The sequence below is a fragment of the Humulus lupulus genome, chromosome 9 (assembly GCF_963169125.1).
Source record: "Humulus lupulus chromosome 9, drHumLupu1.1, whole genome shotgun sequence".
Classification (NCBI taxonomy): Eukaryota; Viridiplantae; Streptophyta; class Magnoliopsida; order Rosales; family Cannabaceae; genus Humulus; species Humulus lupulus.
In genome coordinates this window covers 59,658,639-59,681,783 of record NC_084801.1, presented here as the reverse complement: position 1 = coordinate 59,681,783, position 23,145 = coordinate 59,658,639, and positions in this window count along the sequence as shown.

The window sequence follows — 23,145 nt, the reverse complement described above, 5'->3', positions numbered from 1 at the left end:
TCCATCTCAGGATTTTTCCAACTTGCCTTTGCTTTTACCTGCACCACGTAGCACCCGTGAGCCAAGGCCCAGTAAGAAAACACAATAACAGAGCATAACTATCAAGCAAACAACTAGATAACTCATACAGTATAAACATGCACTCAACAGTCCAATTATAAATGTTATTCAAGTATTCAGCATACCAAGTATATCATCTCATATGAATAATCATTTCACATATGACAACCAGGGTTAACGCCCTTAGGTCTCACCCTCTATTTATCCCACTGACTCCGGCCTGCTTAAACCGAGCTCAATGAATGTTAAGCTGTCCTCAGCTACCAGTGGCAGAGCCGCGCCCTGTGCGCAAGTATTATTTATGGCACCCTTAGGCCATTTATAAAATGTCCCATGGCATAATACCATCTATGACATTATACAGATATAGGGAGCTCTTAGTCTCATCACAAACACATAACCGGGTGCAATTTTCTTACCTTTAGATTTCGCTAGCTTTGTTCAATTTGATCCTCAAGCACGATCCTGTCCGAGCCCTAGCATACACCTAGTCACAGCCATAGATCAAAATCATCACCAAACCTCGAATCCAAAACCTAGCCTCGAGACCAATCCTGAGCCCTCAGGAAGCCCTAATCCCACCAAACGGGGTGGTGGAATCAAACCCCGAGACCCCGGGCAAAAAACCCTCAGAAATAACCCAAAAACCCCTTTATGGGAATAGGGTAGCGCTATAGCGCTACAACCAGAGTAAAAAATGCCCCAGACCACAAAGCCTAGCGCTGTAGCGCCCAAAGGTTAGCGCTACAGCACTAGTCACGCACAGCAAACCCTGCATTTTCTTCCTTTCGATTTTCCCTGAGCCAAACCTTACCAAAACTCTTCCAAACTTCAACTAAACATAAAAACAAGCCTACCAACATCTCCAACTCATCCCAAATGATCCAACCACAAGAAATTCAATCAAATGCACCCCAAACACACAAAATTCACCATGGCTGAACCTAGAACTCAAAACTCAACAGAAACAACTGAAATCACAAAACTTAAACCAGAGTTTCTTACCTTTGATGGATGAGCTCAACCTAGGCTATCCTACACACTAGCATAGCCTTCACCTCCTCAATGCTTCAGGCTCAACTCCCTAGAATTCCCCATCAAAGCTCAGCTCAAAATTCATATCAATACTAAGAACTAGAAACTGAGTTACAACCTCAAGACCTTACCTCAAATGATGAGTATCCTCTGCCAATTCCTCAAGAAAAATCAAGGATCCTAGCCTCAAGCTCCTGCCTAAACTCCCTCTGAGTTTTAGCTCCAAGAAACCACAAGAATTGGTGATGAGAAGCCTAAACCGTTGAGAGAAAACCCCTGCTTTTCCCTTCCTTCTTTTCTTTTTCTTTTCTTCCTTTTCTTTTCTTCAAACCTCTACTGCCCTCTACACACTCCACTAAGGTATAAAGTCTAGTAATACTTATCCCTTATTAGCGAGATGACCAATTTTCCCTCCCCTTTATAACTAAGCTTTTAAACCTCCTAGGGGCATTTTGGTCATTACACCCAATTCCCGCTAATTCCTTGAATGTCTCTAATATTTACCGCTTACTTCCCGAAACCTAACTAATCACCAGTTATATTCCTCAATATCAAAATAGACCCCAATATATTCCCTAAATTCCCAGAAATACCCCCAGGCTCGCCCCGAGCCGGGTATAAATCCCCGCTGTGACTTTTTCGCCAAACCGCTCACTAAGATCGCCTCGAGTCACAGATTACAAATATATCCACATAATAATGTGGTCTCGACAATTTATCACAAATATATACAGTTATGCCCTCAACAGGCCAAAATTACGAATATGCCTTTCTAAACTAATCAGGGCCTACATGCATACTAGTACACATAGTCATGCATCACAGATATTGAAATAATCATATAACATACTTTTTATCACTTAATTCACATATTATCCAATTATGCCCTCAGGGCACACTAATCAATGCCCTTAAGCCTTATTAGTAAATTTTGGTCGTTACAACTATCCCCTCCTAATGAGAATTTTGTCCTTGAAATTTACCCGAATAACTCGTGATACTGATCCCGCATCACTGTCTCAAGCTCCCAGGTCGCTTCCTCGACCCTACTATTCCTCCATAACACCTTAACAAGAGGAATCGTCTTAATCCGTAGTACTTTATCTTTCCGATCCAAGATCTGAACCAGTTGCTCCTCATAAGTCAAATCTGTCTGTAACTCCAAGTCTTCATACCTCAACACATGAGTCGCATCTGAGACGTAGTTCTGGAGCATAGAAACATGGAACATGTCATGAATTCCTGACAATGATGGTGGCAAGGCTAACCTGTAAGCCACCTGACCGATCCTTTCCAAGATCTCAAAAGTTCCAATGAACCTAGGGCTTAGCTTGCCCTTCTTTCCAAATCTCTTCACCCCTCACAATGGTGAAACCCGAAGAAACACGTGATCCCCAACCTGGAACTTCACATCCCTAGGCTTGGGATCAACGTAGCTTTTCTGTCTGCTCTGAGAGGCGAGCATCCTAGCTCGGATCTTCTCTATAGCTTCACTTGTCTTCTGAACCATATATGGCCCCAAATACTTCCTTTAACCCATCTCATCCCAATGAATGGGTGATCTACACTTCCTTCCATATAACATCTCGTAGGGATCCACTCCAATCGTTGATTGGTAACTATTGTTATACAAAAATTCAATCAACAGAAGCACTTAGTCCATGATCCCTCAAAGTCAACCACACACGCTCTGAGCATATCTTCCAATACCTAAATCATCCTCTCAGACTGTCCATCAGTCTGAGGATGAAAGGCTGTGCTGAACTTCAACTGAGTCCCCATAGCCTTCTGCAAACCACCCCAAAACTTGGAGGTAAAGATAGGATCCCTGTCTGACACTATAGACTTAGGAACCCCATGGAGACGTACGATCTTCCTCACGTACAACTTAGCATACTGATCCACAGTATATGTTGACTTCACTAGAAGAAAATGGGCTGACTTGGTGTATCTGTCCACTATCACCCACACCGACTCATGAAGCCCTACAGTTCTGGGTAAACCTCCCATTTCCACTCGGGAATACCCAAAGGCTGAAGCAACCCTGCTGGTCGCCGATGCTCAACTTTCGCTTGCTGACAGGTTAAACATCATGCTACGTACTCCACCACATCCTTCTTCATCTCGGGCCACCAATATAACATCCATAGATCCTGGTACATCTTTGTGGTACCCGGATGAAGTGAGTACGATGTCGTATGAGACTCATCCAGTATCTCTCGTTTGATCCCCTCATCATTCGGAACACAAAACCGTCCCTGATACCGAAGCAAACCAATCTCAGAGATAGAATAGTCCTTAGCTACTCCCGCTAAGACATTCTCTCTAACCTCCTGTAACTGAGCGTCTACCAATTTCCCTTCTCTAATCCGCTCTAGCAGGTTCGACTGCAGAGTAATATTGGCCAACCGGCCTACCACCAATTCCATCCCCGCTCTGACCATCTCATCAGCTAACTCTCGAGAGATCTGGGTGGAACTATATAACTGACCTGGGCCTCTCCTGCTCAATGCATCCGCCACTACGTTGGCTTTTACCGGATGGTAAAGGATATCATAATCATAATCTTGCACCAACTCTAGCCAACGCCTCTGTCTCATGTTCAGGTCTTTCTGTGTAAAGAAATACTTCAAACTCTTGTGGTTAGTGTATATCTCGCACTTCTCCCCATACAGATAATGTCGGCAAACCTTCAGTGCAAATACCATCGCTGCTAACTCCAAATCATGGGTAGGATACAGTTGCTCATACTCCTTTAGCTATCGTGATGCATAAGCTATGACCTTTTCATTCTGCATCAACACATAGCCTAATCCCAACCTCGTTGCATCGCAGTAAACAACAAACTTCCCTTCCCCCAAAGGATGACTCAGCACAGGCACGGAAATAAGCCGTCACTTCAACTCTTGGAAACTATCCTCACACTTGTCTGACCAGATAAACTTCAAATTCTTCCATGTCAATTTTTTCATCGGTGCCGCTATCTTCGAGAAGCCTTCCACAAACCGTCTGTAGTATCCCACTAAAACAAGAAAACTCCGCACCTTCGAGGCATTCCTTGGCCTTGGCCAATCCCTAACTGCCTCTACCTTAATCCCATCTGCACCCACAATATGTCCAAGGAATGTAACTTCTGGTAACCAAAAGTCACATTTCTTAAACTTGGCGTACAACTGATGCTCCCTCAATCTCTGCAGAACCTGTCGAAGATGAAACTCATGCTCTACCTCTGAGAACACTAAGATGTCGTCGATGAAGACAATAACAAACTGATCTAGAAAATCCTTGAACACTCTATTCATTAGGTCCATAAAGGCTGCTGGGGCATTGTTCAAACCAAACGACATGACCAGAAACTCATAGTGCCCATACCTCGTTCAGAAGGCCGTCTTCGGTATGTCCTCGTCCTTGATCCTCAGCTTGTGATAACCAGATCGAAGATCAATTTTCGAGAACACCGTCTTACCCTGCAGCTGATCGAACAAATCGTCAATCCTTGGTAGGGGTACTTATTCTTGATAGTCAACTTGTTCAATTCCCTGTAGTCTATACACATTCTCAAAGTCCCATCCTTCTTCTTCACAAACAAAACTGGTGCACCCCATGGCGAGTAACTAGGCCTGATGAACCCCAAATCCAGAAGCTCCTGTAGTTTTATATTCAATTCTTTCAGTTCTTCCGGTGCCATCCTATATGGTGACCTCGACACCGGCTCTGTCCCTGGCGCCAACTCAATAACAAACTGAATCTCTCTACGTGGCGGCAACCCCGGCAAGTCCTCAGGAAACACATCCAAGAACTCGCAAACCAATCTGGTCTCTTCGGGTCCTGCTGGCGAAACCCTGGTGGTATCCACCACACTAGCCAGAAAACCTATACCCCCTCCTTGTAACAGATCTCTAGCTCTCAGCGCTGATATCCTGGGTACGCGGGCTCCATGCATCGCTCCCACAAAAACAAAGGGATCCTCGCCCTCCGACTCAAAGGTCACCATCTTCTTCCTGCAGTCAATAGTAGCTCCATATCAAGCCAACCAATCCATACCTAGAATCATATCAAAGTCCTCCATACTCAACTCAATAAAATATAGTGACAACTCTCTACCATCAACTATCACTGGCAGTGCTCTAATCCACCTCCTAGATACTACCAGTTCCCCCGTAGGCAAAATAGTCCCAAACCCTGAAGTACAATACTCACTAGGTCTACACATTCTATCAATCAACTTACTAGAAATAAACGAATGTGTAGCACCAGAGTCAATCAATACAGTAAAAGGAATGCCAGCGCTAGAAAGCTGACCTGTCACTACCGAGGGGCTAGCCTCGACCTCTGCCTACATCAGGGTGAACACTCAAGCTAGAGTCAAGCTGTCCACCTTCCCCGCATCACCTTTCTTCACTGTCGGCCAGTCTTTCTTGAGGTGTCCCACCACCCCACACACATAACAGGCCTTAGCCCGACACTCGCCCGGATGGTGTCTTTTGCACCTCGTGCACTCAGGATAGGTCCTCCATGAATCACTGCCTCCCTGACGGCCACCCTGAGTACCCCGACCTCTCCTATCAAGACCAGGAGTGGTCAAAGCGTCAGGGGTCTTCCTATTCAAATCACTGGGGCCTCCGCCCCTACCAGAACCAAAATATGGAGGCACCGCCCTGCGACCCTCCTGCCTTGCTACACTCTCCCTCCATATCTTATTTTCCGCTTCCCCAGCGGTAAGAGCCTTCTCTACAACCTGGGCATAAGTTGTCCCTCCAGGAACTGTTGTAATCCTCACATCTCGGGCTATCATAGCATTAAGCCCTCTAATGAATCTGTCCTACCTAGTTGCATCAGTATGCACAAGGTCGAGTGCAAACTTTGCAAGTCTGTCAAACTTTAGGACATATTCTGTAACTGTCATGCTGCCCTGAACCAGCCCCACAAACACATTTCCTTTCACTGCCTTGATGGCAAGATTATAGTACTTCTGACTGAATAGGTCCTTGAATCCTTCCCATGTCAAAGCAGTAACATCTCTAGTCTGTGATGCTACTTCCCACTAGATTCGGACATCCTCTCTCAGCATATATGTGGCATAGGCCACTCTGTCATGTCCCTCTACCCTCATAAAGTCCAGAATGGTAGTAATCATGGTCATCCACTGTTCAGCCTTCAGTGGATTAGGTCCTCCCTCAAAGATCAGTGGCTGCTGTTTCCTGAACCCCTCGTACAACGGCTTCCATTTGTTCCCAACCTCTACTGGCTGTACAACTTGTACCACTGCAGGTGGCACAATGGGGGCAACACTCCCTGATGGAGCCTGCTATCACAGAATTCAGATATGTTCATCCTGGCTCTGTAGCCGAGCTTGCATGTCTGCCATAAGTTGCTGCCAGTTCTCAGGGACTGGCGGAGGGGTCTTGCATTGGTCATCATCTCTAGTCTCAAACCTGTTGCCGGCTAGTCGTATAGATTTTCTTGGACGCATAATTATCCAAGTCAATCTGCAATCAATGATTCAGCAGTCAGACTATGATGACAGGGTAATAATCCTTCCATGATCCACCATTAAAACCCCAAACATTCACAAACAATCAAAATATAACAGTTTATCCAAATATTCATCCATATATTCATTCACATGCACAGTAATGTTGATAAGCACACCTCAATATCATCATGCAATAGTCAAGGGCCAGGCCCTATCAGTATCTCATGCTCCCTATTAATCAAGAAGATATCAACAATCATATTTCATTCAAATCATTTAAACATATAGTCATGAATACACAAATTACCAAACCCTGAGACGAGCTTGTCTTTCGCGGCGAATGTACATGTTCAGCCAGTCTTCAGGAACCCTTAAACCTAGGACGCTCTGATACCAAGTTGTAACGCCCTCAAGAGCCAAGACCATTACACTGTTTGTTTATAAAGGTGCAAGACTTGCTAATCAGGTCGTTTAATTTGAAGTGTGTCACTGAAACTATAGTTGAACTAGGGTTAAAAGATTTTAAAAGACAGTATACAAAAATTTTGACTAAAATACAGTTATTAGCCACTCTAAGGAAAAAACAAACAATTAATCTTTTCTCGTCCTGTGTCACTCCTCGGCCGTGGCGACCGATCAACTGACTATGTACATTCAGCCCCGCAGCTCTCCATCTCAGGATTTGTCCAACTTGCCTTTGCTTTTACCTGCACCATGTAGCACCCGTGAGCCAAGGCCCAGCAAGAAAACACAATAACAGAGCATAACTATCAAGCAAACAATTGGATAACTCATACAATATAAACATGCACTCAACAATCCAATTGTTCATGTTATTCAAGTATTCAGCATACCAAGTATATCATCTCATATCAATAATCATTTCGCATATGACAACCAGAGTTAACGCCCTTAGGCCGCACACTCTATTTATCCCACTGACTCAGGCCCGCTTAAACTGTGCTCAGTGAATGTTAAGCTGTCCTCAGCTACCAGTGGCCAAGCCGCGCCCTATACGCAAGTATTATTTCCGGCACCCTTAGGCCATTTATCACATGTCCCATGGCATAATACCATCTATGACATTATACAGATATAGTGAGCTCTTAGTCCCATCACAAACACATAACTGGGTGCAGTTTTCTTACCTTTGGATTTTGCTAGCTTTGTTCATTTTCATCCTCAAGCATGATCCCGTCCGAGCCCTAGCGTACACCTAGTCACAACCATAGATCAAAATCATCACCAAACCTCGAATCCAAAACCTAGCCTCGGGACTAATCCCGAGCCCTCAGGACTAATCCCGAGCCCTCGGGAAGCCCTAATCCCACCAAACGGGGTGGTGGAATCAAATCCCGAGCCCCCGGGCAAAAAACCCTAAGAAATAACCCAAAAACCCCTTTCTCGGAATAGGGTAGCGCTACAGCGCCCTAAAGTGGGCGCTACAGCGCTACAACCAGAGCCAAAAATTCCCCAAACCACAAAGGCTAGCGCTGTAGCTCCCAAAGGCTAGCGCTACAGCGCTAGTCACAGCATAGCAAACCCTACATTTTCTTCCTTCGATTTTCCCCAAGCCAAACCTTACCAAAACTCTTCCAAACTTCAACTAAACATAAAAACAGGCCTACCAACATCTCCAACTCACCCCAAATGATCCAACCTCAACAAATTCAATCACATGCACCCTAAACACACAAAATTCACCATGGCTGAACCAAGAGCTCAAAACTCAACAGAAACCAACTAAAATCACATAACTTAAACCAGAGTTTCTTACCTTTGATGGATGAGCTCAACCTAGGCTATCCTCCACAGTAGCTTAGCCTTCATCTCCTCAAATCTTCAGCCTTAACTCCCTAGAGTTCCCCATCAAAGCTCAGCTCAAAATCCATATCAATACTAAGAACTAGAAACTGAGTTACAACCTCAAGACCTTACCTCAAATGATGAGTATCCTCTGCCAATTCCACAAGACAAATCAAGGATCCTAGCCTCAAGCTCCTGCCCAAAATCCCTCTGAGTTTTATCTCCAAGAAACCACAAGAATTGGTGATGAGAAGCCTAAACCATTAAGAGAAAACCCCTGTTTTTTCCCTTCCTTCTTTTCTCTTTCTTTTCTTTCTTTTCTTTTCTTCAGACCTCTACTGCCTTCTACACACTACACTAAGGTATAAAGTTTAGTAATACTTATCCCTTATAAGCCAAATGACCAATTTTCCCTCCCCTTTATAACTAAGCTTTTAAACCCCCTAGGGGCATTTTGGTCATTACACCCAATTCCCGCTAATTCCTTGAATGTCTCTAATATTTACCGCTTACTTCCCGAAACCTAACTAATCACCAGTTATATTCCTCAATATCAAAATAGACCCCAATATATTCCCTAAATTCCCAGAAATACCCCCAGGCTCGCCCCGAGCCGGGTATAAATCCCCGCTGTGACTTTTTCGCCAAACCGCTCACTAAGATCGCCTCGAGTCACAGATTACAAATATATCCACATAATAATGTGGTCTCGACAATTTATCACAAATATATACAGTTATGCCCTCAACGGGCCAAAATTACGAATATGCCTTTCTAAACTAATCAGAGCCTACATGCATACTAGTACACATAGTCATGCATCCCAGATATTCAAATAATCATATAACATGCTTTTAATCACTTAATTCACATATTATCCAATTATTCCCTCCCGTCACACTAATCAGGGCCCTTAAGCCTTATTAGTAAATTTGGTTCGTTATAGTATAAGTTGTCCTGATAGGTAAAAAGTGGGCGGACTTGGTATACCTATCAACAATTACCTACACCAAATCATGCCGCCCAACGGTCTTCGACAAACTAACCATGAAGTCTATGGTGATATCTTCCCACTTCCTCTCTGGAATCCCTAGAGGCTGTAAAAACCCTGGTGACAAGTTAAGCACTTGGCCACATAATCCACCACATCCCTCTTCATTCCTGACCACCAATACAAGGCTCTCAAATCTTGGTACATCTTCGTCGTTCCTAGATGTAAAGAATAGGCAGGGGTATGAAATTCATCCAAAATCTCTTGCCAGATATTAGAATCCATTGGAACACAGATCCGACCCTTGTACTTCAATAATCCCATCTCCGAGATGGAAAAATCCTTAGCCGCTCCAACTAAGACGTTCTCTCTGTGCCCTTTCAACTAGGAATCCTTCCCCTGAGCCTCCTTGATCCTCTCAAGGAGTGTAGCCTAAAGAGTGATGTTGGCTAACCGACCAACCACCAACTGTATATCTGCTCTTGTCATCTCCTTAGATAGCTTATCAGATATCTGCCTCGAACTGAACAACTGTCCTGGGCTCTTCCGTCTCAATGCATCAGCTACTACATTAGCCTTCCCAGGATTGTATAGAATATCACAATCGTAATCCTTTACCAGTTCCAGCCACCGTCTCTGGCGCATATTCAGATCCTTCTGAGTAAAGAAGTACTTCAAGCTTATATGGTCGGTGTATATCTCGCACTTCTCACCATACAGATAATGCCTCCAAACCTTAAGTGCAAATACCACCGCTGCAAACTCCAGATCATGCATGGGATATCTCTGCTTGTACTCCTTTAACTGTCTCGATGCATTGGCTATCACCTTTCCAGCTTCCATCAGCACACACCCTAAACCCTGTTTGGAAGCATCACAGTAGACCACAAAATTTTCATTCTCTGTCGGCAGGCTCAATACTGGAGCGGTGATCAGTCGCCACTTCAGTTCCTTGAAACTGTTCTCAGACCTGTCTGTCCATACATACTTAGTCTTCTTCTTTGTCAATTCAGTCAACGACGTAACTATCCTGGAGAACCCCTCAACAAACCGCCGATAATACCCTGCCAACCCCAGAAAACTCCTAACTTCAGGAACACTGCTCGGTCTAGGCCAATCTCTCACCGCCTCAATCTTACTTGGGTCAACTAGAATCCCCTCCTTACTAACGATATGACCCAAAAATGTGACTTGCGGTAGACAAAATTCGTACTTACTAAACTTAGCATATAGCCTATGCTCTCTCAAGTGCTGCAATACCAAACATAGATGTTGCTCATTCTCTGTCTCTAACTGAGAGTACAGTAGAATGTCATCGATGAACACAATCACAAACTTGTCCAAGTAGTCCTTGAAAACCCTATTCATCATGTCCACAAAATTTGCTGAGGCATTGGTTAATCCAAAGGACATAACCAGGAATTCATAGTGTCCATATCTTGTGTGGAAAGTTGTCTTTGGTATGTCCTCTTCTTTGATCCTTAAATGATGGTAACATGACCGAAGATCAATCTTGGAAAACACTGTCTTTCCCTGTAGCTGCTCAAATAGATCATCGATTCCAGGTAGTGGGTAATTGTTCTTCATGGTCAATTTATTCAGCTCCCTGTAGTCAATACACATCCTAAGAGATCTGTCCTTCTTCTTGACAAACAACACTGGAGCACCACACGGGGAGAAACTCAGTCTGATGAAACCCAAATCCAATAACTCCTGCAACTGAATCTTCAACTCCTTTAACTCTACCGGAGCCATTCTATAAGGTGTCCTAGATACTGGCTCCGCCCCTGGCGCCAACTCTATAATGAACTCAATCTCACACTGTGGCTGCAACCCTGGCAGGTCTGCTAGAAATAAGTCTGGAAACTCACACACTAATTTGGTCTCACTCGGTCCAACCGTCACAACCCTAGAGGTATCCACAACGTTTGCTAGGAATCCTATACAACCCTTCTGCATCAGATCTCTAGCCTTCAATGTTGAAATCATAGGTACACGCGGTCCACTAACTGTCCCCACAAAAACAAAGGGTACCTCTACTTTTGGTTCAAAAGTCACCATCCTGCGCTTGCAGTCAATCATCGCCCCATACTTCGATAGCCAATCCATGCCTAGAATCATATCGAAGCCATCCATCTATAACTCAATCAGATCAACAAACATCTCCCTACCATCTTTCTCTACTGGCAATGCTCTAATCCATCTCCTAGAGACTACCAGTTCCCCTGTTGGAAATAAAGTCTGAAAACCCCTAACATACACTCCACTAGGTCTACACAACTGATCTATCACTCTAGCAGACACAAATGAATGGGTACCTCCCGAATCAATCAATATAGTATACAAAGAACCAGCACTAGAAATCTGACCTGTCACAATTGAGGGGCTAGCCTCCGCCTCAGTCTGAGTCAAAGTGAATACCCTGGCAGTAGCGAGACTGTCGCCCTGCTTCGGCTCCTCTTTCCTTGCTTGTGGGCAGTCCTTCTTCAGATGATTGGCACTTCCACAGATAAAGCAGGCCCTGATCCTGCACTCTCCTTGATGTCGTCACCTGCACCGAGGACACACTGGAAAGCTCCTCTACTTGTCAGCCCCGCCCTAACGGCCACCAAAAGCACCCCGTGCCCTCCTATCCAAGCTAGGAGGAACAAAAGAATCTGGGGCCTTTCTCTTCTACTCAATGGGACCACTACCCCGATTGGATCCAGAAAAAGGAGGCACCGCCCTCCTGGTATCGCGCCTGACAGCGCTCTCTCTCCATATCTAATCCTCAGTCCCCTCAGCTATAAGGGCCTTGTCCACCACCTGAGCGTATGTAGTAGTATCTGGATCCAAAGTAATCTTCACATCACAGGCAATCATAACATTCAACCCCTGTATGAATCTATCTCTTCTTGCCGCATCAGTCGACACTAAATCCGGCGCAAGCTTCACCAACCGATCAAATCTCAAGGCGTACTCCGTAACTGTCAACCGGTTCTGAGTCAGATTGATGAGCTCGTCAATGTTCACAGCTCGGACTGCAACACTATAATGTTTCTCTTTGAAGATGTTTCTGAATTCTTCCCAAGTCATAACTGCCACATTCCTCCTCTGAATCACTTAATCCTACCAGATGCGGGCGTCTTCTCTGAACATGTAGCTGGCATAAAACTACCATCTCGTTCCTTACCACCCTCATAAAATCCAGGATGGAGGAAACCATATTCATCCACTGCTCTGCCCGCAGTGGGTCCGGTCCACCCTCGAAGGTGGGAGGATGTTGCTTCCTGAACCTCTCATACAAATATTTACAACTCAAAATTATAATCAAAGTCGATTAAATGACAAAATTAGGTTTAGTACAAGCATCTCCCAAAAATACCCCTGACCGTGGGAGCCAGGCAGGCCAAACATGTACGCGTCGCTTCACGCTCTCCTTACTCGTGGCTGATCCACTTTTCCCTTGCCCTTACCTGCACCATAGAGCACCCATGAGCCGAAGCCCAGCAAGAAAACCCACACAAGCAAATAACATATGCATATTTATCAATTAACATATAGACAAACCACCAACAGGCTAAACACATACGACCATGTCGTCCCAGGCGCTTTACCAGGCCCTGGGTTCACAGTCTACATCGTAAGGACATCCCAGGTATCCTATAGGGTCTCACCCTGGCAACTCGCACTCTGCGTTCTTAACGCTGCTCCCGTCACAACTCTAGTTCCTAAACCTTGGATTTTATCAATCTGGGTGATAAAATCCATCCCAAGCCTTAATAATTGGGTTCATAAGCCAAAAACCAACAAAACAGCCAATACTTTGAACCAAGGTCGTGGACCAACCCCTTAAGGGCCACGAAATGCCTCAAAACAGAGGCAAAACGCCTCCCTAGAAGGAGACACGGGCCACGACGTACCTCAAGAGCTGAGGCCTTCCCAGGCCTCTCCCACAGACAGGCCACGACATGCTCCATCAAGGGTCGTGACTCGACCTACAAACCCAGAATATTAACCTTTCTTTCAAATTTTCCCTAAGTTTAATCCCATTTCTAACATCCCAAACTTCAGCCAATATTAGAATTAAGTCTAGAATTCATAACCATATGGCCTAAACATCCTAACAAGCTCATAAACCAATTTCTACACCCATCAAACATTCAATCCATTCATGGAAATGAATTCATGCATGCCTAAGTTCTAACATTCAAACCAGCATAATTTCAACCTGTTCATCAAGTTTAAAAGCTTACCTTGAGCTTTATTAAATCCGTGAATTACTCCTCTAAGTTCCAAGCTTTGAATTCCTCCTTTGCTCCCAAAGAAAAAATCAGCTTCCTTCTCCTAGCTTCTGGTTTTCTCTAGCCTTCCAACAGAAAAACAAAGATATGCCTAAGTGAAGAGAACGTGCATCCCTTTTCCTCAGCCAAGTCTATCCATCCTTAAAGACAAATTACCCTTTTGCCCCTTAAACCTTTCCTTAACTCTTAAGTTACCCCAATGGCAATTTAGTCATTTACCGAATCCCGTTAAATCCCCGAGTGCTCCTATAAATCTCAGTTTAATCCCAACATAACCCAAGCATTACTAAATTACTACCCGCTACTCAATAATTCCCGAACGCATTACAATATCCCCAAAATACCCCTAAGCCCCTCTCGAGCCGGGTATTTGACCCCGTTGTGACTTTCTAGCTAACTGTCTCCCTAGGACCGTCTCGGATCATGCAACACAGATATATCTTAAATATATCACAAATATTACATTAATGCCCTCAACGGGCTAAAATTACAAACATGCCCCTAATAACCAAACGGGGCCCAAATGCATATTTAATTCACCTAAACATGCATTTCTAATCACATATTCATTAAATTCACACATTAGCATATTAATTCACTTATTGCCCTCCAACCACACTAATCTAGGCCCTAAGCCTTATTAGCAAATTTGGGACGCTACAGGAGAACACCTGCACAAGTATTATCAATAAACAGTTCTTTTTAAAGAACTAGCTTATATTAATTTCACCTTTTACAAGTTTATGAATAAGGGCTAGTTCATTAAATGACTGGTCCCATCAAGTGTAAGATCAATTTTTGATCACTCGTACAGACACGATTTTGTCCATTTTTTACAAGACATAAAAGGAACTGTGCGCAACCAATTATTCTTGCCAATTATTGTATTTATTACATGTATTTTCTCATTACGTGTGTTGTTTTGCTATATTATCATTTTAATTACTAGGGCACGAGCAGTAATGTTCAAACAGGTCTTGGTCATGGCAAGTGACCAAGGACTTTGAGGACCTCAATCACTTGGGGAGCATATAAGGTACTAAGCAAGCAAAGAATATCAACAAGCATATGTAAACACATGAGCAAAATAAGGGAAATCATACTACGACGCTTATAGTAATTTTAAAAAAAATTGGATTTTGTAAGATGAAAACGAAGTGCTATGCTAAGTTCGTTCATACAAGCAGATGTTATAATAAATAGCAAATATTATAATATTAGAGTGAAATGTTTTACACCACGAGCAGTTGCTGCTCGTGTAACGTCCTGTGTTTCGGGTACCTTGAAATGCTCGGGTCGGGATTTTTTTCCACGAGTTAAGAATATTATTTTAAATAATATAATAGTTTGTTTGGAATTTATTTCCATGAGTTATTGCTAGCCAAATTATGAATTTTGTGTTTAAAAGTCAAGATAAGACTTTCGGTCTTGGACAGACACACAAACCCTGATCGGGTAAAAATCTCAGAAAATAAAATGAAAAAACTATGGCAAATATATTTTTGGCATAAAATACATTCATAAAAATTATAGTTTGGTCAAAAAATAATAAACCTAAGGGAAAATGGAAATTTTAGGGCATTTTGTGTTAAATTCTTAATTTTACCAAATTGGGGAATTTTATTCCATGAATAGAATCTGTTAAAATTTATTGTGTGATTAATTAAATTAAATGTGAGATACATTTTATTTAATTATTATGTGTTAAGTTTTATTTTTAAAACTTAATAGGAGTGAAAAAAGGTTATAGGCAGTCAAATTGGATTTTTTCTTCTTAGGAAATATTTATTAACCTTTATAAAAAAGAAAAATATAAACACATATATAAACTAAATGGTGGCCGGCCATGTGAAGGAATTAAATGGGATGACAAAATTTTAATTAAGTTTAATCCCATTTATTTAAGTATTAGGGTAAATAGACAAGTGGGTAGTAAAACACTCAAGTGGTTATAAGATATTATTAGAGTTGTATAAGCTCTTCCAACTTCCCATTCGACCCCACTCTATCTCACTTTCACTCTCATTTTTTTTAAAACTCTCTAAAGTTTTCTCTCCATCATCAACCTCAAGACCACTAAGAAGGCTTGGAAGCTAAGCTTTGGTCTAGAAAGGGTTTCCCTAAGGTAAAGTTTCAAAAAACTTGACTTTGTAAAGTTCTTAACCATAGGTTTTTAAATAGCTAACCATCTATGTTGTTGGGGGAGTTGGTTAAGGTATTGAAATAGTTTTTAATGACTCAAAGCTAGTAGGAACATCCAAACCTTAAGCAAGAACAACAAGAGGTAAAACGTTTACTTTTTATGGTTGTTATTGTATGCTTTTTATTTTTTAAGCATTATTTTTTATATTTAATGCTTAAAGTTTTTTATTGGTGATGTAATAAGGCTATGGTAGTTGCTCTATAATTTTTATGATGCTTGTGTGTTGATTTTTGAAAATAGGGACCAAAATCCCTAAGGGTTTTGGTGAGAACCCTAAAACAAAATACAAGTTTTGAGTTATTACTTCCAAGGGGTCAAGCATCCACTATATATTTATTTTGTAAAATTAAATTATACGGTGATGTTTTAGAGATTGAGTACATAAAATTGAGCTTTTGAAACACTCAAATTTTTTTAAAAATGAGTGAGTTATGCTATTTCAAAGTATAGGTAAAAAACTGTTTTTTTGTATTCTTAATTTCGGGACCAAGTTTGGACAGCCACTGTATAGGGAAAATGAAACCATTTTTTTCTAAAATTTGGTGGACATATTCTTGGCATAACCTAGTATTCCACTGTAAAATTTGGTAACAAAATACTGAACGATTTGAAAGTTATTAAGTGCCAAAGTTTGGAAAAATTAAGGACTTGAGAATAAGGTCATTTTTACCTCATTATTGGAAAATAATTTCACCAATAAAAAATGCTCATTTTGACCTAAATGGCATACCAAATATGGAATTGGGAAATTTTGGTAACAATTGGGTAAGTAAATTTCAAGTTATGACCTAACAAAGTATGTAGTTAAAAATGTGAAAAATAGGGTTTTCATACTTAGTGTAAAAATGAGATTTTGGAACTTAAGGTAAAAAAGTAAAATTTTGCTTATTGCAAGATAAAAACTTTGTAAGTCTTGAAAACATATTTTGACCTAAAATACCACGTTGAGTTTAGTAAGAATTATTTTTATGAAAGAATTTTTATTCTTTCTAAAAATAAAAGAATTAATTTATTAATAAGTTAATAAATTAAAAAAGGGTTTAAAACCATATATTTTGATAAAATAATTAAGTGAATTATTTTTCTAGTAAGTAAACTTGATAAATTGACTTTGAAAAAATTAACTAGTCAAGATGGGAATTTTTTAGTCGTTTTCCTAATTAAGATAAATTAGGCAATTTTCTTAAAACAGTTTTTAGATATTAAAATCTTAAGAAAAATAAAAGGAAAATTAAGAGTTTATTTTTTTGAAAAATAATTAAGGAATTTAATTAATATTTTTGGGATATAATACCGGCTAAAATCTTTTATATATTTTACCAACTGTTGAAAGTACGGGTTAATAGCGGAACTTTTAAAGAAATTTTTTTTAGCGGATTGTAGGAAAATACTATTGTGATACCCGAGCCTAGGTATCGAGACCATAGCGTAGGTCTCCCCGAGACTTAGGGTTTAGTCTCAAATATTTTTGTATGAATTTCCTTAATGGGTTTAAAAGCAAGTAAGGATATTTAATCCTTACTAATAATTTTGAAAATGACCAAACTACCCAAAATATTAATAATGAATTATTAAGTGCCATAATTAATCCTAGTGTACTATATAGATAATTACAGTATTGGCTAAGCATAACTGGATTATACATTGGAGGGTGAATTCTTGCTGACGGCAAAGGACTCCAAGTAAGTCAACTTATATTGTGTGGCTGCAACATGACACGACTATTGTAATGTATGTTAGTATAGGGACACATGCACATATATACACTGTCGTAGAAAGTTGCTTAGAGACGTTAGTCTAGTGAGTGCTGATTTAGAAAATATGAACTGTAGATATCCGTCATATCCTAGACAGCTGATCCCTGTCATACTGCTTGTTTTTATTATGTCTGATTCATTACCGCGATAAGTGGCCAAGAGGTGAGGATTGCTGGTTTAAACCTAGGGGCGCCAAAATGAATGGGACCTAGGGGCCCTCATGCTCACTTAATCAGTGAATGGTTAGAACCCGAGCAAGTGCTCTGATAAGTTATTCCCGGATAGTAGCTGTGAATATTGGCCATTCAGTGAGAGTGCCTAGAGAAACTAGGGGTTTCCAAGTTTGAGTGAGGCTGAACACCCTAGGGACAACTGCTCACCAGCACCACTGATTAACATATAAGTCTCTGTAAAACTGTGTAACTTCGATTACACTCTTGGATAAGTAGTGATGCCCTAGGTAACTTGATGGTTACCCTTGTCAGGGATTTACTCTTGGATAAGTAGCGATTCCCTAGGTAACACGATAGTTACCCTTGATGGAGATATTTATTGGCTAGATCTTAGTGTTGAGACTCAGTTCTCTCTTACAGATTAGAATTTATGCTGGAGGGCGTGTTATGCCCGAATTTTTGGGAGTTGTCGAGTGTTGGTCTCGAATTATATTATGATATATTATATATGCTTGCTCTGGGATTTTCTGAGTGCGGGGATTTATTTGTTGATAAGAAATAGTTGTGATATAATATATATTTGCTTGTTCTGGGATATTATGAGTGTAGGAATTTATCTGTTTATATGAAATAATTTGTCATTGGTTATCAGGCATGACCATAAGTTTGCCAGGATGCTTTTGCGTTCTTGAAATTTATTGTGTAGGGTCTGGATGGATTTGGAACCCTAATTCTCTGCATGCTTTTGTTTTAAAGTAGGACTTACTAAGCTTTTTCGCTTACCTAGTTGTTTCTTGTTGTAGGTAAGAACAAGAGCAAGGCAGAGCACTGAGCGCTGGAGTCTACCTTACGAATGTACATGTGGACTGACCTTTTGGGAAGCCGTTTTATTTTTGGAAGTGTTGTGTTATTTTCCTAAACTAGGCTCACTCTACTTTTTATAAAATATGTTTGTATTAAATGTTAAGTATGTCCATACGACTTTTAAATTTTTTTTATACGGGTTTTTGAGACATTTGGTTAAATGAAAAATTTATATTTCCACATTATCGAGTCTTAAAAATCTTGGTCGTTACAGCTCGGATGTAATTAGTAATTAAAAGAAAGCTGCCCTATGCAGCAAAAATTGTCTTGACATCATGAACCGTGGTTTGTGTGTCCCAGTTACAAATAAAAATAAATACATAAAATTATTGAGTAGCAAGAGCAGCAGGAGGGTTTTTTGGGATTGTTGGTCGACTGTAATCCCAACATCCGCTTCGGCACCTTCGATGCCTATCGCCAATCATATCTTGATCCTTAAGTACCATTAATTCACTAGCGAATAATTAATCTATAATCAAATTATAGATTTGAGCTCAATAACTATTCAGTTCTAGAATTAACCCTTAAGGGAACCAATATTCGATCTGTTAGAAAAGTATGGATTCAATTATTGTAAATCATGTTCCCAGCCATTCATGATATTTAATCTCCAAAAAAAAAGTCACCAAGCTCATTATATTAAGAGACCATAACCAGTGAATCAAAAGATCCAATAAGCACAAACAGGAGTTCATGCTACTAAGGATTTAGACTGATATACCCATAATCATCTATTATGATAAGAATTACATGTTTATGGAAAATATTAAGTTTACAAAGATAGTTAATTCATATTGATCTTGTCATATATAATCTCTATTATATATGAACTACCGCTACTTTGGTCAAGAAGCACTAGTCGTGCTCGAAAGCCTAGATACACCTTTGGAGTGTGACCCATTATGTTCAATCAATGACTTAACCCAAGAGTGTGCCTTAGAGTCAATCAAACTTGAAATACATCACTAATTATATTCTCATAAGTGAAGTCAATTTTGAGATAAAATAAACATATTTGGAAGCATTTCCTTAGGGAGGCCGCAAACGGAGGCGACATGAGGCCCTTCCTATGCCTCTCGGTGTTCAACAAATAATGGAGACCATGAGACTTATTGTCATAACTCCCTCTCTCACTCACTATTTTGGAAAATTGTGTTTTTCACAAAATCAATATTTTTTAATTTAGTTGTAAAAATAAATTTAATTCTTTTTACCAAATGATATTCTATTAATCACTAGTCCAATTAAGCAAAAAATTAAAATTGTGTCCTTAATTCTAATTCTAATTCTAATTTTACTGTAATTAAGAGAATTCCATTTTTATTTTAATAAAAAAATTTCATTAAAATAATAAATTAAAAATCTTTAATTTTGATTTACTATTTTAACTAATTAAGACTAAATTTATTATTATATGAATTATCACATATAAACATATAACAAATAATATAGGACGTTCCTAATAGCATGTGTTATACTCGAATGTATTGCATGCTAGCTGCATACTGTGTGTGTATATGAATGGCATGTTATAATGCATGACAAAATATTAAACATTTTAATCACATTCAAACATTTATGATAAATAAATAAAATAAAAGCGGGTATGGTAACTTTTGAGTATTTCTAGAAAAAAATTACAACGCTTGCAAAAATATACATGAAAAAATATAACCTAGACTAACTAAGGCTTGATGAAGAGCACTTTGATCTTCCACCTTGAGATGTACTCTTTTGAGCCAATGCCACCCCTTTTTCCATATCCATTTTGAATTATACAACTTTTTAATTATTTAAAAAAAAACTTTTAAAATAATTAAACTTTGGGTTTTAACACCCAAAAGTTTCTAAGGCCCAATTTGAATTTGGGTGATTTAATTCAAAAGATAAAATTAAACAATTTAATTTTAATAAATTAAAATTCAAGATAATTTTAATTTTAGATATTTTAATTAAAACAATTCTAGTTATGGAAGATAATAATTAAAATATTTTTAATTAGGGTAAACAATCACTATTATTTCAATTAAAGAAATTACCAAATTAAAACCATTTTAATTTAATTTCTGATTTTTAATTAAATGAATAATTAAAAATGTAACAACACATTAGGTGTTGTACCAAGGGGCAGTGGTCATGGGTGGTCCGGCGTGGAAGTGGGGTGGCCCGCGCGCTGAGGTGCGGTGGCTGGGCAGTAGGGAGGCACGCAAAAGGGCCACGGTAGGGGCGCAGTGAGGCGACGGGGCACACAAATACAACTGCTGGGCCCAGGGGCACGACTGCCTTGGCGTGCGACTTGAGCGTAGGCATCAGCTTGGGCTCGGGCTCGGGCTCGGGCTCGGGCTCGAGCTCAGGGCTCAGGACAAAACAATTAATAATATGTATTTATTAATGACATGGCTTTAGTACTAATTCTTAAACCAATCAGAGCACGCAACAAAAAGCTCACGCTTGGTAGGCCAGTTGTTTTGTTTATTTGAAAAAAACAAAACAACAACATACAAAAAAACTCAATAATCGTATAAACAATTTATATGACCAAGAAAACAATCAAAAAACATTATCATACAATACTATTAATCATGCAACAAATATATTTATATATAATATATAAACACAAGAAAATCAAGAACATAAACTTTTACCTCTTGAAACATATCAAGTGTCCTTGATTCTTTTCGTATTTTTATCGATCTTCCTATCCAAAGCTTTGAGCACTCAAACCCCGATCTTCCGGAGTGTTCTCTACACCTCAAGATGTGTGTGGGCACATAGAGAACATGGGTTTGTATTTTAGGATCACAAGTAGTTCTCAACACATGAGAACTTGGATTATGGTCTAAGAATGGCTAGAATAAAGAAGAAGAAAGAGAGAGTTTTTGTTAGACAAAAACTCTAAGAACTATTCTGAATTGTGTATTGTGTTGTTTTGTTGTATTTTTCTTCTCTTCTTCTATATCATATATATAGAGATTTATGATACCTTATTATTCATAATAATAATAGTAATATAAAATAATATAACAATGATTATTGGGTTTGATTTTAGGTAAATGTCTAACTTACCATATATGAAAAAATCATTTTAAAATTGTTAAATAATCAAATAAATAAAATAAAAATTACACAGAAACGATATCTGTATAGTGGTACACGCATGGCACAATCCTTAGACCGTGTCAGGTGTGTACTGTTATTCTCTTTTAAGGGATTTTGCAATTTTCTTTTATTTAATTGTTTAACTAAATAAATCTCCCACAAAATAAGGTATTTATCTTTTTAAGGAAAAGATGACACCCATATTTCACATTTAAATTCTAAATTCAAATTGATGATCATCATTATCATCTTTTAAAATTCAATAAATCAAAAATTATTTTTGACTTACCAATTTTATTTTCTCCCACTCAAATAAAATAATTAATTTCAAAAATTTTATTTATTTATATATGTTGACCCTAATTTTGGCCAACTGACACGGAGTCAAATTTTCTTGATATGGACAAACACATTGGAAAGAATGTGATGACGAAATAATAAAGAAGACAAGATTTTATAGTGGTTCGGCCCCAGAATCTGGTAATAACCTACGTCCACTTGAATTATTATTGATATAGGATTCAAAGGAGTGATCAAAGAACTAGGGTTCAATGAGTTTCAACAACCTCTAAAGAACAATACAATATATCAAATAGGATAACTCTAATCTTTAGTAATCCGAAAGCAAGAAAGAAGAAGAAAAAGATCCCTTTCCCTTGAGCCCTCCTTCTCTATTTATAGGCTCAAGGAGGATTTACATTAATTTGTTACAGATATTATTTCCTAAATAATCGGATACTCAGGAAATCATGGGAGATAATTTCGGATACTATCATAACTGCATAAGATCTTTTCCGCGTATATCATTCGTACGACCAGGCTGGTCGTATGAAGAGATTGAATGTCATGACACTAGATGTCTTCCTGGTCGATAGTCAAGCATGAATTCTGCCAGATGTTAGCCACGTGTACTAAATGTTTGCCATGTCATCCATGCTTTAAGGAACTTTAAGGAAGCAACCGTTTGTATCCCCCACGATGTCTGTCAGAATCCCCGTGCGTTTTTTAAAACCGTGACATAATTATGTCTAATCAAGCCCTTTGAGTTTTCAAGAAGCTAATTGACGGCTTATACACTTCCCCACATTTTGAGAATTAAAAATAATGATTGCTAGTTTTTTGCCATACCTCGGTCCCCATAAATACGTTCCTTTTCTTCTTTATGAAATTTTTTCTTACCGTCTTTGTCAAGAACTTCAAGAACCTTGCCTTCAGAGTACAAAGCTTCAAAACCAGTCAGTCGCTTAGCCGAGGATCTCTCCGACTCAAAATTTTTCATTCTCTTCCGAATCTCCATCTTCGCCCAAGTAATCACTGTCTTTTTTTTTTTAGCTTTTCATTATACCATGGATTTCGTTTCTTGGTTTTGCAATTTTTGTGTTCTCAAATAGGGTTTTT